This window comes from Castor canadensis, chromosome 11, assembly GCF_047511655.1.
Source record: "Castor canadensis chromosome 11, mCasCan1.hap1v2, whole genome shotgun sequence".
In the NCBI taxonomy this organism is placed as follows: domain Eukaryota; kingdom Metazoa; phylum Chordata; class Mammalia; order Rodentia; family Castoridae; genus Castor; species Castor canadensis.
This window is the reverse complement of record NC_133396.1, coordinates 13,421,804-13,437,835: the sequence shown is the minus strand read 5'-3', so window position 1 is coordinate 13,437,835 and position 16,032 is coordinate 13,421,804. Positions and strand designations below refer to the sequence as shown.

Below are 16,032 nucleotides of genomic sequence, written 5' to 3'. Positions count from 1 at the left end.
AGTTTTCTGGTGCGGTCTTTAGGGTCTTTTAAGTATAGGATCATTTTTGTTTTCACAAAAGGATAATTTTAATATTTCATTTCCTATTTATATCCCTTCTATTTCTTTCTCTTGCCATATTACCCAGGCTAAAAAAATCAAGCAATATGTTGAATAAGGGTGGTGCAGGTGGCTACACTTGTCTTTTTCTTGATATTAGAGGAAATGCTTTTATCTTTTCCCACTCAATATGGCTATTGGATATTGGTTTGTTATATATATCCTTCATTATGTTGAGGTATTATCCTAGTTTCTAGGGCATTTATCATAAAGGAATGTTTAAGTTTGTCAGAGGCTTTTTCTGCATCTATTGAGATGATCATGTGATTTTATTCTTCATTATGTTTATATATTGTATTACATTTGTTGATTTGCATATGTCAAGCCATCCCTACATTCCTGGAATGAAACCAACTTGATTGTGGTGTATGAAATTTTCAATGTGTTGCTGAATTTAGTTTGTAAGGATTTTACCTAGGGTTTGTGTGTGTGTGTGTGTGTGTGTGTGTGTATGTGTGTGTATGTGTGTATGCGTGTTCATCTAGGAAACTGCTCTATAATTTTCTTTTTTGTTGCATCCTTATCTGGTTCAATATCAGGGTAATACTGACTTTACAGAATGACTTTGGAAGCATTCCTTCCATTTTTATTGTATGGATAGTTTGAGGAGCATTGGTGTTAGTTCTTTAAAGGTCTGGTAGAATTCAGCAATGTATTTGTCTGGCCCTGGGCTTTTCTTTATTGGGAGACTATTACTGCTCCAATTGCATTGCTCATTGTAGATCTGTTTAGGGTTTTATGTTCTCTTTGTTCAGTTTTAGTAGTTCATATGTATCTAAAAATTTATCCATTTCTTCTACATTCTCCAACTTATTATACGATAATTTCTCAAAATATTCCCTATTGATCCTCAAGTGTCAGTGATATCTGTTGTAATATTCCTTTTTTCATTTCTAACTTAATTATTGATTTTCATCTTCTCTCTCTCTCTTGTGGTTAGTTCAGTTAAGGGTTGTCAATCTTGTTCATCTTTCCAAAAACTAACTGTTTCATTGACCTTTTATATTGTTTTTTTATTTTCTACTTCATTAATTTCTGCCATGCTGTTTATTATTTCTTTCCATTTACTTATTTTGGGTTTGACTTGTTCTTGTGTTTCTAAGACCTTGATGTGGATCATTAGGTTATGTATTTGATATCTCTCTGATTTTTAAATGCAGGCACACATAGCTATAAACTTCCCTTTTAGAACTGTCTTAACTGTATCCCACAGAATCTGGTAAGTTGTGGTTTCATTTTTGTTTGATTGTAGACATTTTGAAATTTTCTCCTTGACTTCATTATCATTTATGTCTTCAATGATCCACTAATCACTTAAACATGCATTGTTCAATATATATTTATACATTTTCTGTAGTTTCTCGTTATTAATTTCTAGTTTTATTCCATTGTGATTTGACAGGATTCAAGAAATTGTTTAAATTTCTTGTTAAGAAATTTGTTAATTTGTTCAGACTTGCTTTATGTGTTGTTTGGAGACTGTTTCATGGGCTGCTGAGAAGAATGTGTATTCCTATGCAGTTGGATGGAATGTTCTTTAGATGTCTGATAAATCCATTTGCTCTATGTCAGTTTAACTCTGAAGTTTCTTTGTTGTCAAAGAGAAATAAAGGCCTTCCACAATAAGTGAAAACTACATAAATTTATGATCACTAAACCAGTATTACAGAAGATACTTAAAAGAAATTATACCTAGAAGAGGAGGAAAGAAAAACATACAATTGTGAGAGTTTAGGAAAGAATAAATATCACTAGAATAATGAACAAGTGAAAAATAGGTAAGAATCAACAATTATTAAGTCAGTAAATAAGCAAACAATTAATTGAAAGAGGGAGAAATTAGTATATATCTTTCAGTAATAAGCTAAATGTAAATGGTCTTAACTTTCTAATTAAATACACGGACTGGCTGGATGGACTGAAAAACAAAATCCAAATGGTTACTGTCTACAAGAAACTTACCTTAGTGGCAAAGCCACATGCAGACTGAAATGGAAAGGATGAAAAGTGATATTTTGCAAGCAAAGGGAATCTGAAAGCAAGCTGGAATAACTATATTCATATCTAACAAGCAGAGAAAAACTAATCAGAAGGTATAAGAAAATCTACACATATTAATAAAGGAAACAATCCATCAAGAATACAGAACAATTCTAAACATATATGCAACAAATGTTTGTATGCCCTATTTCATAAAACAAACACTAGTGGATACAAAAGGACAGATGGGTATATGATAATAGTGGGCAGCTTTAATGCCTCACTCTCAACAACAGATAGATCATCCAGACCAAAAATCAGCAATAGTAAAAAAGGTCTGGGCAATTTTTCATGGTCCCTTCTGTGGCTTTGTTTGCAGGAGGACCAAAAAGTGGCATTAGGACTGAAAATATTCCCATAATATTAAGAAAAGTCTGCTATCACAGTTACAGAGCACTCAAATGAATCCAAATTATGAAAAGCAGAACACGTCCAGCATCTTGTGTTGCTAGATAAGCAACAAAGATGAGACACCTGCTGTATTATGTAAATACCAGATTTAGAAATATTACAGTCTCTTATAACAAAAGTTATGTCTTTATAATGTAGGAGGAAATATTATATAGAATATAAGGCTAATATAATTGCCTATCCAATTCTGAATGTAGATGATATCTTGGTGATTTTTTAAGTTTAGAAATAGTTTAAGATTTAGCCAAAGACCTATAAATGCCTTCATTTGTTATAGAAGCATAGTTGATCCTAAGCAGGTACATGAAAATGTTTAAGCAATGAAAGGTTAAAATAGAGAAATTAACGAGAGAATGAAAGGTTGGTAGAAAATATCATTAAGACAATGTAGAGAATTAAGTATTTTCACATTTACCCAAAATAGCATTCAATTTTTCCATCAACTTATTTAGATTCACTTTCCCTTCAGTTGTAAGACAAGACAAAATTTAGACAATGATAAAGTAAACTCGCAAAAAAGCATAAAGCATTAAGAGCTTAAACTATGAAGCACAGCATTATACTTGTCCTCATACTTGTCCATTCATGGACGTGAATGAGTAACTCCATTAACCACAATAGAGACTAAAATTACTTGGACCACAAAGTCTATCTTAGATAAAATGCTCTCTTGAGTCTTTTGGGTGCATTCTGTTTAAATTCCATGTTTCTCTTGGAATGGCTGATAACACAGAATGTTACACATTGAAGACCACTGCTTATGGCATTATGTTTTTTCCTATAATTGGAGAAAGACGAGGAATGAATCCCAGGAAAAGGAGCAATGACAAGTATACTATGTGATGAACTAAACACTTTCAATCTTACTTGAGGGGGAAAAAATGGAAGGAGTAGAAAATGAGACAAAGAAGGTGATTTGGCTTAGCATAGTACCCTGTACTGATTGGCAGTTAGAACTCAGTCTTCAGTTTGCTTGGATTTGGGAATACAGCAGTGAAAAAAAGATAAAAATCTCTGCTTGTGTTTCTATTAATTTGTTTTGTTCATGACTCTATCACCAAGACCGAAGCGGAAACTGGTATGTATTTGAGTGTTTAATACATAACTGTTCCTTAGAAATCTGTATCAGCCATAAGTAACAACAGATACTGTGAATAAATTAATTGAATGAGTAATTCATTAAAATGCCTTGCAATGTGCCTGGTATATTATAAAACTCAATGCCTGCAAACTCTGATGAGTCTTTGAAGGGTTTTTAATTGAGGAATGACAACATTAGAGTTTCACCTTAGCTAAATCATTCAGGCTAGTTTATGTAGGATGAATTTAAAGCAACAATATAGCTGTTATATCAGTCAGGAGACTTTTGTAGGTAGTCTCACCAGGAATGATAAGGGATATTTGAGATATTTTTAAGAGGACAAATGAGGGGCATTGGTCAAAGATGACTTGCGGACTATTGTATAAGTAACTGTAGGTGGATAATGATGGCACAGAAATAGAAAAAAGGCAAGAATTAGGAGTGAATTATTTTACTTTCTATATGCTAAGTGTGGATTGCTAGTAAAAAGTGTGTGTTAACAGGGAGTTACTGATACAGGAGATCTCAACTGCCATCTTTTTGACCAATCTGATGGTCTGAACTTTGTCATTCCTACTGTGAATTCCTACATTTAGACTGATGCTGCTGGCACACCAAACTTCCACAGCTAGTAAGCTACACTTTGAGTAATGTAGTACATTTATATTCTTGTGGGTGTTTAAGTCTGTTTCCAGATTTTAATAGTTTTACTCTTTATTAAATTGATATTTAAATTTTCTTTTAGTGTATACTAATTATACAAAGGGGTTTCATTGTGACATTTCCATAGATGAATACAATGCACTTTAATTGAATTCATTGCCTCTATTACTTTTTCTTATTAAATAAATATTTTAATCATTATATAAATTGACAAACTGTAAATGAAAAAGGGAGTTTTTCCCATAAAACAAATTTGAATGATGTAGAAATTTCTGGTAAAAGCAAATTGCTAAAAGAGTTCTATTAAATTTGGGATGGATATGATAATTGTAAAATGATGGGAGAAATAAAAATTCAGATTCTAAGTGACATTTTGAATTAATTTTTAAAAAACTTCTTTGTTCCCCTTAAAAGAAACTGATATTGAGAATATAGATGATAAATAAGTATGTTTATGCAAGAAACTCTTCAAAGAGCATGATTACACTAAATAAAAATGGCTCTGGTCCTGTTTTTTTCATTCAAGTAAAATGTTTAAGGTACATACACTATCTCATTTTTATGCCTCCTTACTTTATCTGGGTTTCTACATTATCTAACCAACTACTTATATCAGCCATGTTAGATAAAAAGACTTTACTCTTCTATACTGAAACCCATCAGATACAAACAGCTTTGAGATAAAAGATTTGAAATATTAAAATACAGTATATAGGTAAACGAGCTGATCAAGGAGAAGCGTGATTGTGGAAAGAAATGTATGCTGAAAATAACACCATTATATTACTATCATTTAAACCAATTTTTTTTCAAAATTTCTGACTGTAAGTCACACTAAGAATTTTGAACATACCATAGCACATGCATGAACACACACACACACACACTCCCCGATAAGGTTTCCTGAAACAGTAACTGGCTTTACTATGTTACATATGCGCTGACATTTTCTATTTCGTTCTATATTATTCCTTTAAAAATATGTACCCCACTGGTTTGAGGTGAAGAAGAGAAATTTCTTTTCAAAATGAGCCTTAGGGGACTGGGAGTTGTGGTACATGCTATAATCCTAGCCATGAGAGAGGTGGTCCAGGATGGCCCTGGCAGAAGGCACAAGACCCTTATTAAAAAACAAACTAAAGCAAAAAGGGCTTAGGGTGTGGCTCAAGTTGTAGAGTGCTTGCCTAGCAAGCACAAGGTTCTGAGTTCAAACCCCAGTATCGCAAAAAAAAAAAAATCTTAGGAAAGGCAGAGAAGAAGATAATTCTGGAGAGTATGAATTTATATACTTGAGAATACAGAGTAGTGATGAAAGGAAAATATTATTGAAGGGGTCAGAAGGCTCAAGTAAGAAAAAGAGGAATGGTGTACATTGGATTTGTCTGAGTATCTTTTAATGGAGTGGTAGTGGATGTGGGAACCAGATGCTTTGGAAGACATAGATACAACTCCCCCTTCTTGTAAACTTTCCCTTCTGCTTTGAATTCTACTTTCTGATTATTGTCTGGTTTCACAAAGTCTTGCCTTTATTTTATGCAGTGCTTAGTATCCATAGGGAAAGAAATTGGATTTTAGGTTAATGGTGGAAAAAAAAAGGACAAAGTTTCTTCTCTTACACTAAGACTAAGCTCTTCTTTGGAAAATATTTTGTATTTTGACCCTTTGGTTGCAGAAATTCCTATTTTCAAGTCTAATAGAGTAAGTACCCCTTAAAAACTACAGGAGTGGTCACAGTGCTCATCATTATCTGGCCATTAGTTTTTCTGTTAGATCCATGAATTCTTTTTCTGTGATCTTGATTCCCATGTTTTCTAAAAGTGTATCTAGCTTATCCACATCACATCACCTTCCAAGTAAGGGACAGGAAAAAGAAGTATAGTAAAATGGAACTATTCTAAAATTGGACTATGTATTTATGGTGCTATATTATTTCTCTTCTTTAATGATGAGCATGTATTTTTTATAATTAAAAATCATTCACTTCTTAGCATTATTGTTAAGATTTAAAGACAAATACCAAAACTCCAGTCATCTCAATAAACAAAAGAATAAAAATTAGAATCAATTTCCTTAAATCTTATATTGGGAACAAGTCTACCAAATGAAATATTCTTAAAGAAGGTTGAGTTGAATGACATTCTGCAAAACGGGTTATTTTTGTAGCCTGTACTCGTAAATAATTTATCTCTGCTTTTGGTTGAAATCCTTATGTAAAAGTCTTCACTCTTCATCTCTTGCTTTCTAGTTAATTTTTTTTTCCTTTAGGATTGAGTAAGGAAGCCTAACACTTGCTGCCAATCACAGTACAGGAAATGATTAGGCAGAGTACAGATCTACTTTAGCATCAATAAAGACTCAGTAATAAAAGACAGGAGGATTCTTATTTTCACAGTACAAATAAAGGTCTTAAAAAACCATTTTCATTTTGCCTCTTACTCACATTTTAGAGAATCTATGCCCTTCATCAACCTTTTCTGACACACTTTTCCATCATCTATAAAAAATGGGATATTTTGGAAACGGTCAAAAGATAATACATTATTTCTTAATTTCAGAGAATTTAAGTCTCTGCCTAATGAACATTTTAAAAGCAGATAATACACAGATTAAAATGGTCATTCTCAATGGTACATGAGTGAAATTCAAATCATAACCACCCTCCTTGGCTTTTTTTTTTTTTTTTTTTTGTATTGTGAATGTAGAGAAAATAATACTTTACTCCAGCTTGTGGTAGTTAAAATTACAACAACTTTTCTGGAAATAAATTCAATAAAATAAGTAAAAGAATTAAATTTGAGAATGTTTATAAAGATTTATCCACAAGTTTGTAAGATAAAAAAGGACAAGTATTTGTAGACAGAAGACTGGAAATATGTATCTCAAGATTTTGACGGTAGGTATTGCTATGTGGTAGGACTAGAGATCACTTTTTATTTTTGCTCATCTGTATTATCAAAGTTTTCTATAATGAATACACAAGTTAACATTGTGAAGAGATGAGTTATAAATAAGTTAATATACATAAATATCATCTATCTATCACCTACTCATCACTTAACAGTACTAAAAACAAACACACAAAAATATTGACAGTGGTTATCTTTTGGTTATGGAATTGAAAGCATTTTTATTTTCCTGAATTTTAGTTTTATTTCCTCTAATGATGAAGCTAAGAAATGCAGCCATTTTTTCAATGCACAAAATTATTGTTTTTTTGGAAAACCATATATTCTATTGTGAAGAAACTCATACTGCTACATCTTTTTATTGCTTTTCTACTTTTGCTTCTCTCTCTTTCTTGTTGTGTTTGCTTTTTTATTCTATTTTTACAAATCAATCAGCCTAAAAATGTGAATAACGAATTTTAACTTTGATAGTAACTGACAGCTGAAAGATTTGATGATTTTTAAGCTAAAATCTAGGAGATGAAACTTTCCCTACAATAACATTAGCTTGAAACAATTTTTGAGCAATTTTAGTTTATTTTAGAATTTCACATAGTCACAAAACCAGGCTACCTAAAAATCCAGATGATATTCGTAAGACTTACCATTAACTCTCAATGTCTTTGCAAGTTCAAGTATTCACTAGCAGTGAGCTCAATTCCCAAATTGTCCAAAATACTTTTAAGCTTATTTGTATCAACTTTGTGCCTTTGAAAGGAAGAAAAAAATGGTTGACACATGGCAATTTTAGGACATTAAAACGACCTGAAATATAAAGAAGTTGGCCCATATAATGCCACCCTCATTTTCCCATATTCTCACACATTCCCTAGTGTTGAAGGATGAGTCAGATAAAACTTATTTCTTGATTCATCATGAAAAGGGAGCGTGGTCTCCTCAGTCTGCAAGACATCCTCACATTGAAGAAAATCACAGTAACTGATCAGCCAAAAAGTGAAGTTTATCTAGTCTTTTTTCCTTAATGCTTTAACATGTGATTATTATTTGAAGCAATGCTATTAATTTAATCCTTTAAAATATTCATCTTCTTATTTGTTATCTGCACCTAGGTTCTGACTATTTAAACAAGAGTTAAGCAATTTAAAAGCTCACAAGGGCTTGCAGTAGAGGAAAGGAATGAAATTTGCTGAAAAGTTGGATGTAAGTATGTCAATATAAATATGTAAAATGTTAGCATTAATAAATTTGTGATCTAATACTGGGAAAACATCATGCAAAAAACAAGTTAGGATTTGACTAAAAATGTTTTACTAAACTTTTATGTATAAAAGTGATCATTTCACTCATCAATTTTTTCAGATTAACCTTACCATTAGCTGTAAGACATAGAACAAATTGGTTAGAAATGTGACAGTAAGATTACGAAAATGATGCTGTACAAAGCAGAGGAATTTAGCAGTGTTTATTTGCTCTAGAAAATTTAACTTTTTGCTACACCCTTCATAAGAAGAAAGAAGACAAAAGATGAAATTTCAAATGATAATAAACACAAACAACAAACATATATCTGTGATGGGATTGGTATCCAGAATACATAAGAGCTTACAGAATGCAATAAAAGATAAACGACCCAAAGCAGGCAAAAAGTTTTATCAGAAACTTTATAAAAGACATACAAATGCCTAATAAGTACTGGTAAAAGTACACATCACTAGCCATTAGGGAAATGTGAATTAAGATCATTTTGAGATACTGTCAGAAGGACTGAAATGAAATACTGGTAACAGGGCTGGGGATGTGGCTCAGTGGTAGAGTGCTTGCCTAGCGTGTGTGAGACACTGGTTTGATTCCTAGTACCACAGAAATCAACCAACCAATCAATCAATCAATATTGATAACAATAAATATTGATAAAAAGTGAATCTAATAGAACTTTTAGACATTATTGGTAGGAATATAAAATGGTGCATCCACTTTGGAAAAATATGTGGCAATTGCTTATAAAACTAAAGACTATGATGCAGTATTTCCTCCTATTTACCCTTTACTCCTAGATATTTGCCGAATAGAAAACACATGTCAACATATACTTGAATACAGTGTTTATAGCAGTTTTATTCATAATAGTAAAAAACTAGAAGAATTCTGTCCAATGACAGAAGAGATAAACATTCAGGGGTTTATTTATTTATTTATTGATATTTACAGCACCTTTATTCATGATTGTCCAACTTGGAAGCCAAACAGGTAAAGGATAAATAACCTGTACAACCAGGCAGTGGAATATTAGTCAACCCCAAACTGAAATTAGCCATCAAGCCATGAAAAGACAAGGAGGGAACTTAAATGTGTATTGCTAAGTAAAAAAAGCCAATCAGGGAAGGCTCTGTGCTGTGTGACTCCACGTGTATGACATTCTGGAAAAGGCAGAACTATGGAGAAAGTAAGGGATCAGTGGTTGCTGAGGGTTGGGGACAGTAGATGAAAAGGGGAAGCCTGGGAGTTCAGGGCAATGAAGTTATTCTGTGTGCTACTCCAGTGGTGGAGACAGATCATTGTGAATCTGCCCACACCCAGAGAGTATATAGGAAGAGCAGGCCATGAGGGAAAAGGTAGACTCTAAGTACTGTAGGTTCTTTAGCAGCAACAGCACGCTCTGCTGCTGGGTGTTGAGGGGGGTGGGCAGGAGATACATGGGAACTTTATTTTCTGTTCTATTTTGCTGTGAACCTAAACTGCTCTGAAAAGTAAAGCTGATTAATTTTAAAAAGGAGGCCAGGTGTAGTGGCTCACCTGTAATCCTAGGTACTCAGAAGATGGAGACTGGGAGGATGGCAGTTTGAGGCCAGCCAAAGGGTAGGAGAGAATTAACATGCAGATACAGATTCACAGATACAGGTGTATGTGGTGGGCTATATTGAGGAGGGAAGCAGAGGGCACTTATAACTGTGAAAGGAGGCCCAACTTCTTAAAAGAAGAGTAAGACCAGCTGCATGTGACTATAAGCAGGGGACTGGGACAGAGACTGGCATGGCCAGAGCACCAGGATTACTCAGTGCCTGGCCTTGCTCACCAGTATAGATTATTTTGATCTGAATGCTTTCTGTATCCTCAGAGTCCCAGTGAAACTTGGTGGAAAGGCAAGTGCTGCTTGGGGATTTGCCATCCCACACCCTAACTACAACACCTCTGGGTTAGGGTGCATACAGCTGGATGGTCCTTTGGCACAGGTGGTGGGAGCAGCTTGAAGAAAGCTCCTGAACTTGCTGCTTTGCTGGGCATATGCACGGAAAACACTGGCAAGAATTTAGCCCAGCAGCAGTCAGAGTAGCATGCTGCTCATAAGAGAAAGGCAGGGCTGGGCTCAGCCTGCAAAATTCCCTTTCCAATCTAACCTATTTGGGCTTATGAGAGAAAACAACTAGATGCTCCTAACCCTAAAATCAAGTAAACTGTAAAAATAGTAAGCCTTGAAAAAAACACAAAGCATCTCCACCCTCAATCCTCAACAAGGAAGAAATATTGACTGTTTTCTTTATTGTAATGTTCTGTCTTGCTTTGTCTTTGTTTTACTGTGTTTTTCCTCACTATTATTTCTTGTCTCTTTCACCACTCACACGTATGTGTACTTTCCTTCTCTTTTCTATCTTGCTTCTCTCTTTTTTTCCCTTTCCCCATATCCCTTTGTTTTTGTTTCTTGATTACTGGTATTTTACCTTTACTAATTTTTAAATTCCTAATTTATTATATAAGTATCTTTGCTTTTTTTCTTTTCTTTCCTTTAGGGATGTAGTTGAGGTTTCCATTTTTTTTTCTACATTTGGAAATCGGGTTTGTTTTTGAACAGTTGTTACTAGGGCCTTCTTTTTCCCCTCTGAGTGTTAGTGGGGACTGAGACCTCAAAAGAAGACTGCATACTAGAAAGACCCCCATATAGATTGAATAGCAGTATCCACCCCAAACTGCAGTGTAGAAACACAAGAATTATAAAAAAGCAAGGCAATATTATTCCTTCCAAAGTTCAGTATAACTCCTCAATAAGCAAATCCAAAGATACTCAAATGGTTGAAATGCCAAAGAAATGAAAAATCTTGTTTTAAAAATTATCAATGACCTCCTAATAACATTTTATTCATAAAAAATACATTAGTTGATTACAACAAAATCAGAATTATATATAGTTTGTAACTTCTCTCTCACCAGTAATAGCTTCTACTTTTATCTATCAGCTTTTCCACATGAACTTTCTCATAGCCTGCAAGCAAACAAAATTTAGAGGGAAACAATAATACAGAGTAAAGAAAAGATACACAGAACAAGAGATTCTTTTTACTCAAGACTTACCATTAACTAAATGACCAATAAGAGTAAATCTAACTAAAATGAAGACCAAGATTTAACAGTAAATTATGAATAAAAACATTCTAAAAACTTTTACTGAAGAAGGAAAATGATGCAAATAAGTTTAGTTTTTCCTATATTTAAGAAAATTCATGTTATAATTGTTACTCCATACTTCTTAGAATAAAAATGAATAAATGCTGACTTTCAAAAGTATATTATTGTATGATTTTCTGGCAGAATTATATTATTGTGCATTATAGCAACCCTTGGAACTCTGAAGCAAACATATAAAGTAATATTTGCAAAAATGATTAACTTTCCTGTACTGTTTCACTAAATCTTTCTTTTTTCTTTTTAAATTTTTTGTTTTTTTTCTTTTCCACTAAATCTTTTGAAGTTCAAATAATACTACTCAAAATAGCCTATCATGTCATTATTCATGTAGAATTTTTCTTCTTCAATTATCACATGGTCTAACTGACACATCCATATTTCTAGTGGCTTTGTGATTTGAGCAGTCCTCCAACTTTACTTTCACTTACTTCTTGAAATTATGCATTTTTCTCCATATTTCAAAGACTGTTATCTTGTATTACCATGTGTTGATGCCATGGGTAGAGATTAATGTCAAGCAGTGAGGGATGCTTGATAGGATTAATGGTTAAGTGGTTGGTTTAGTGATCCCTTGATCCAATTGGCAGATAAGAAAGCTGAAGTTCAGTCTTTTACTACATTATTTGCATCCATCTTAAGTAAAAAACAAATCGAGTTAAAAAATATTGCTGTGATAATACTTTGTGTAACAAATTAAAACTGCACAAGCATAAAATAAAAATAAGGGTTCTTCCTTTCTTCTCTTCTCACTTTAGTTACCATATTCTACCATTAGTACTAGTTTGGTATATATCTTCTCAGACTTTTCAAAGAAAGTTTGAAAAATACAAGTTAGTAGAAAACTTCCTTCTAACATAAAGGTTATTGTCAGGAAAAATTTAGATGTGCTAAAAGAAGTAAAAGGCTATTTCATATGATTTCTCATTGTGATTCTTACTCACTCTTATTATTCCTCACATCTTTCAGCAACCTGTTTTGAAACACTTTTCCATGATTTGTAAGAAGAGGTATAATTCAGATCTCTGGAATACTGACATGGAGATTTACAAAAATCATTACAAATTATATGATTGCAGTAAGATATATTTTAATGATTCATCTTAAACTTTAATCTATTTTGTAGTCAAATAATATTGACATTTCTTGAATGGAAATATTTTCCACAATTGCAAACAGATCCATTCTTTGGTATTAAAGACATTTATTAGCTTAATTCTTCCATGTTACAATACTAAAAATATATAAAAATACTTTTCTTATTTTTATTCTACTATTGTTCTATTCCTTCCCTTGAATATTTTTCATTGCTCATATTATAAACCTAATATTAATCTGAGGGAAAAACAACTGGTAAACATACTAATGACTCAAGTGGTGTTTGAAGAGGTAATATCAGAATTTAGTTTCAAGTCAAGAGTGTCTTTGTATTAATTTATGGAATTTTTTAGGTTAAAGTACAATATTAAAATATTGAGAACTCCTCATAATGGCTCTATAAGTCAAGTTTCCTGGAAGACATATGGTATTTTTGTGGCTTACCATCAGTGGGCAATGTTTTCAGCAGCTGTCTATATTCTTTGTCTGAAAGCTAAGCCCCATGTTTTTTAGAATATTTTGTAGGTCATTAGAATCAATCTTGTCTCCCTAAAAAAACATGGAGCGTTCATGGCTAAAACATTAGAGAATAATGATTTCAAATTATATAAAAGTATATTTCTGATTTTAATACAAGAAAGAAAAGGAAAGACAATGTAAAATTTCCTGATAAAAAATGGTCAAATTGTAAGTTGGAAATAGAATTTGCCCCTTAATATTTATAAATAGGATAAGAATAATGCCAGACAGCAAAGAAGAAAATCTGTTCACATAATTACTCACAGATAAGGATGGACAGTATAATAAAATACAGAATGAACAATATGACATATTTTTATTTTGTTAAAGCTATGTGATTAGCTGTTTGCAATGGACTTATTGGTTTGATCCTTTTAATGTTTCATCCTGCTTTTACTGTAACTTTCTAATTTGGGCTCTGTAAATATTATTAGTATTTTACTGGAAAAAAAGCATCAAAGAAAGATTTGATATCAAGAAATAGCCTTTTTGACAGCCTCTTTAACAAATGTTGCTGGGAAAAGTGGCTATCTGCTTGCAGAAAACTGAAACTAGATCCATGCCTGTTACCCTGTACTAGTATCAACTCAAAGTGGATTAAGGACCTTAATATCAAACCCAAAACTCTGCAGTTAGTACACAAAGAGCAGGGAATACCCTGGAAACAATAGGTATAGGCAAGGACTTCCTCAGTAGAACTCCAGCAACTAAGAGAAAGGATGGACAAATGGGGCTACATGAAATTAAAAAGCTCCTGCACAACAAAATAAATTGTCTCTAAATTGAAGAAACCACCCAAAAAGTGGGAGAAGATATTTGCTAGCTATATACCAGACAAAGGACTGATAAACAGAGTATAGAGGGAGCTCAAAAAACTAAACTCCACACACAAAAAAAATCAATGACCCAATAAAGAAGTGGGCAACTGAATGAAACAGAACTTTTTCTAAGGAAGAAATCCAAATGGCCAAAAAACATGAAAAAATGCTCACCATCCCTGGCCATAAGGAAATGGAAATCAAAACCACACTAAGATTCCACCTCACCTCTGTTAGAATGGTTATCATAAGACCACCACCAACAACAAATGTTGGCGAGGATGCGGGGAAAAAGGAACCCTCATACACTGCTGGTGGGAATGTAAGCTAGCACTTTGGAAAACAATATGGAGGCTCCTTAAAAAACTAAACATAGATCTGCCATATGACCCAGCAATATCCCTCTTAGGGATATACCTGAAGGAATACAACTCAAGTTATTACAAAAGGACCTGCCTGCCCATGTTTACTGCAGCACGATTTACAACAGCCAAGCTATGGAAACAGCCAAGATGCCTCACAACCGAAGAATGGATCAAGAAAATGTGGTATTTATACACAACAGAATTTTACTCAGCCACAAAGAAGAATGAAATTTTGTCATTCTCAAGTAAATGCATGGAACTAGAGAACATCATCCTAAGCGAATTTAGCCAGACTCAGAGGCCACAAATGCATGTTCTCCCTCATTTGCAGATTATAGACCAAAAACAAATGCAGTAATATTGTTGGACGTGGGTCACACACTAAGGGGAGAACACGCACGGGGAGGAATAGGGAAAGGAAAGGAAACCTAATGCTTGAATGTGTTTGATGTGCTCACTGTGAGGAGAGAATAAAGTAATCTTAAATCGGCAGAGGCCACTATGGGAAGGGGAACAGGAAGTAGTGAAGAGGTGTGGTAGAGATGAACCAATGTGAGCTGCAATACAAGTGGATGCAAGCAACACTAGGAATCTCTCTGTATAGCTATCTTTATCTCAAACTAGCAAAAACGGTATGTCTTTTTTATTATCTCCTATTTTCTCTTTAACAAAATCAAAGAACAAGAGGGTGGAACAGGTTCTGCCTGGAAGTGGGGGTGGGGGTGACTTGTGGGTGTGGGGGGACTGGCACAAACAATGTATATATGTACAAATGATAAAATGAAAGGAGAAAAGAAAAAAAAGAAATAGTCATTTTGCTTAATTATAAACTCAGACATTAGATTAATCAGGAGATGTAAATATTTTATTAAAAGGAATATTGAAAGTATGTGAATTTATATTCACTAGTAGAATATCTGGCGAATACTGTCAAAAGTTTCAGTATAAATCATGATTTATTCTGAATCATCCATAATGAATTCTTACCAGTAAAAGCTTTCACTTCCTCTTCCAAAGTTCTCAGAGCCACTTTATTACCAGCTGTAACACAAAAACATAACTTGACGCTCATAAAATGATATGAAACAGCATAAGAATACTCTTCTTCCTCCTCCGGTTAAAACTTGTAGCAACAGCATGTACATTACTTGGCATTTTGCTAAGCACTTTAAATAGTAACCCAACATACATATTCAGGATATGCTGAAAGCATGAAGTAAAGAAACATTTATAGGGAAAATAGACTTATTTCAAAAAATGTATACTTGACTTCCTACCCCATAAAATAGAAAATCTTGATAATGGTAAGATGGGATTCAAAAGTGGCTACTTTCTAGAGGCCAGCTTTCTGGTCCTCAAAACTGAGAAGATTCTTCTATTGACCATGCAACTAGTGCCCAGAATACTGCATTCCCAACTTCTTCGTTACCATCACCATCTTTTCCAACCTTACCATCTTTTCTGTTAAAAAGGCACCTTATTTCTTTCTATCTAATGCTAACAGTATATGAAACCAAAAGCTCAAAAGTCAATGGTACCAGGGATGGTGGGGCAGACACTTGTAATCCCAGAATTTG

At 33.5% G+C, this 16,032-nt stretch overlaps 1 protein-coding gene across 34 annotated transcripts in view; it reads right to left on the bottom strand.

Moving 5' to 3' along the window:
- LOC109680818 (EF-hand calcium-binding domain-containing protein 3-like) overlaps positions 1-16,032 on the bottom strand; it is a 108,879-nt gene that overhangs the window by 79,438 nt on the left and 13,409 nt on the right. For 25 of the 34 annotated variants that reach the window (XM_074045321.1, XM_074045326.1, XM_074045317.1 and 22 more), the window contains 6 exons: positions 15,443-15,496; positions 13,198-13,302; positions 11,401-11,455; positions 7,845-7,947; positions 6,735-6,788; positions 2,062-2,085 (listed from right to left, as the gene is read on the bottom strand). The gene's annotated coding sequence lies outside the window, so the exon portion shown is untranslated. The other 9 variants (XM_074045319.1, XM_074045320.1, XM_074045328.1 and 6 more) reach the window with 5 other exon arrangements.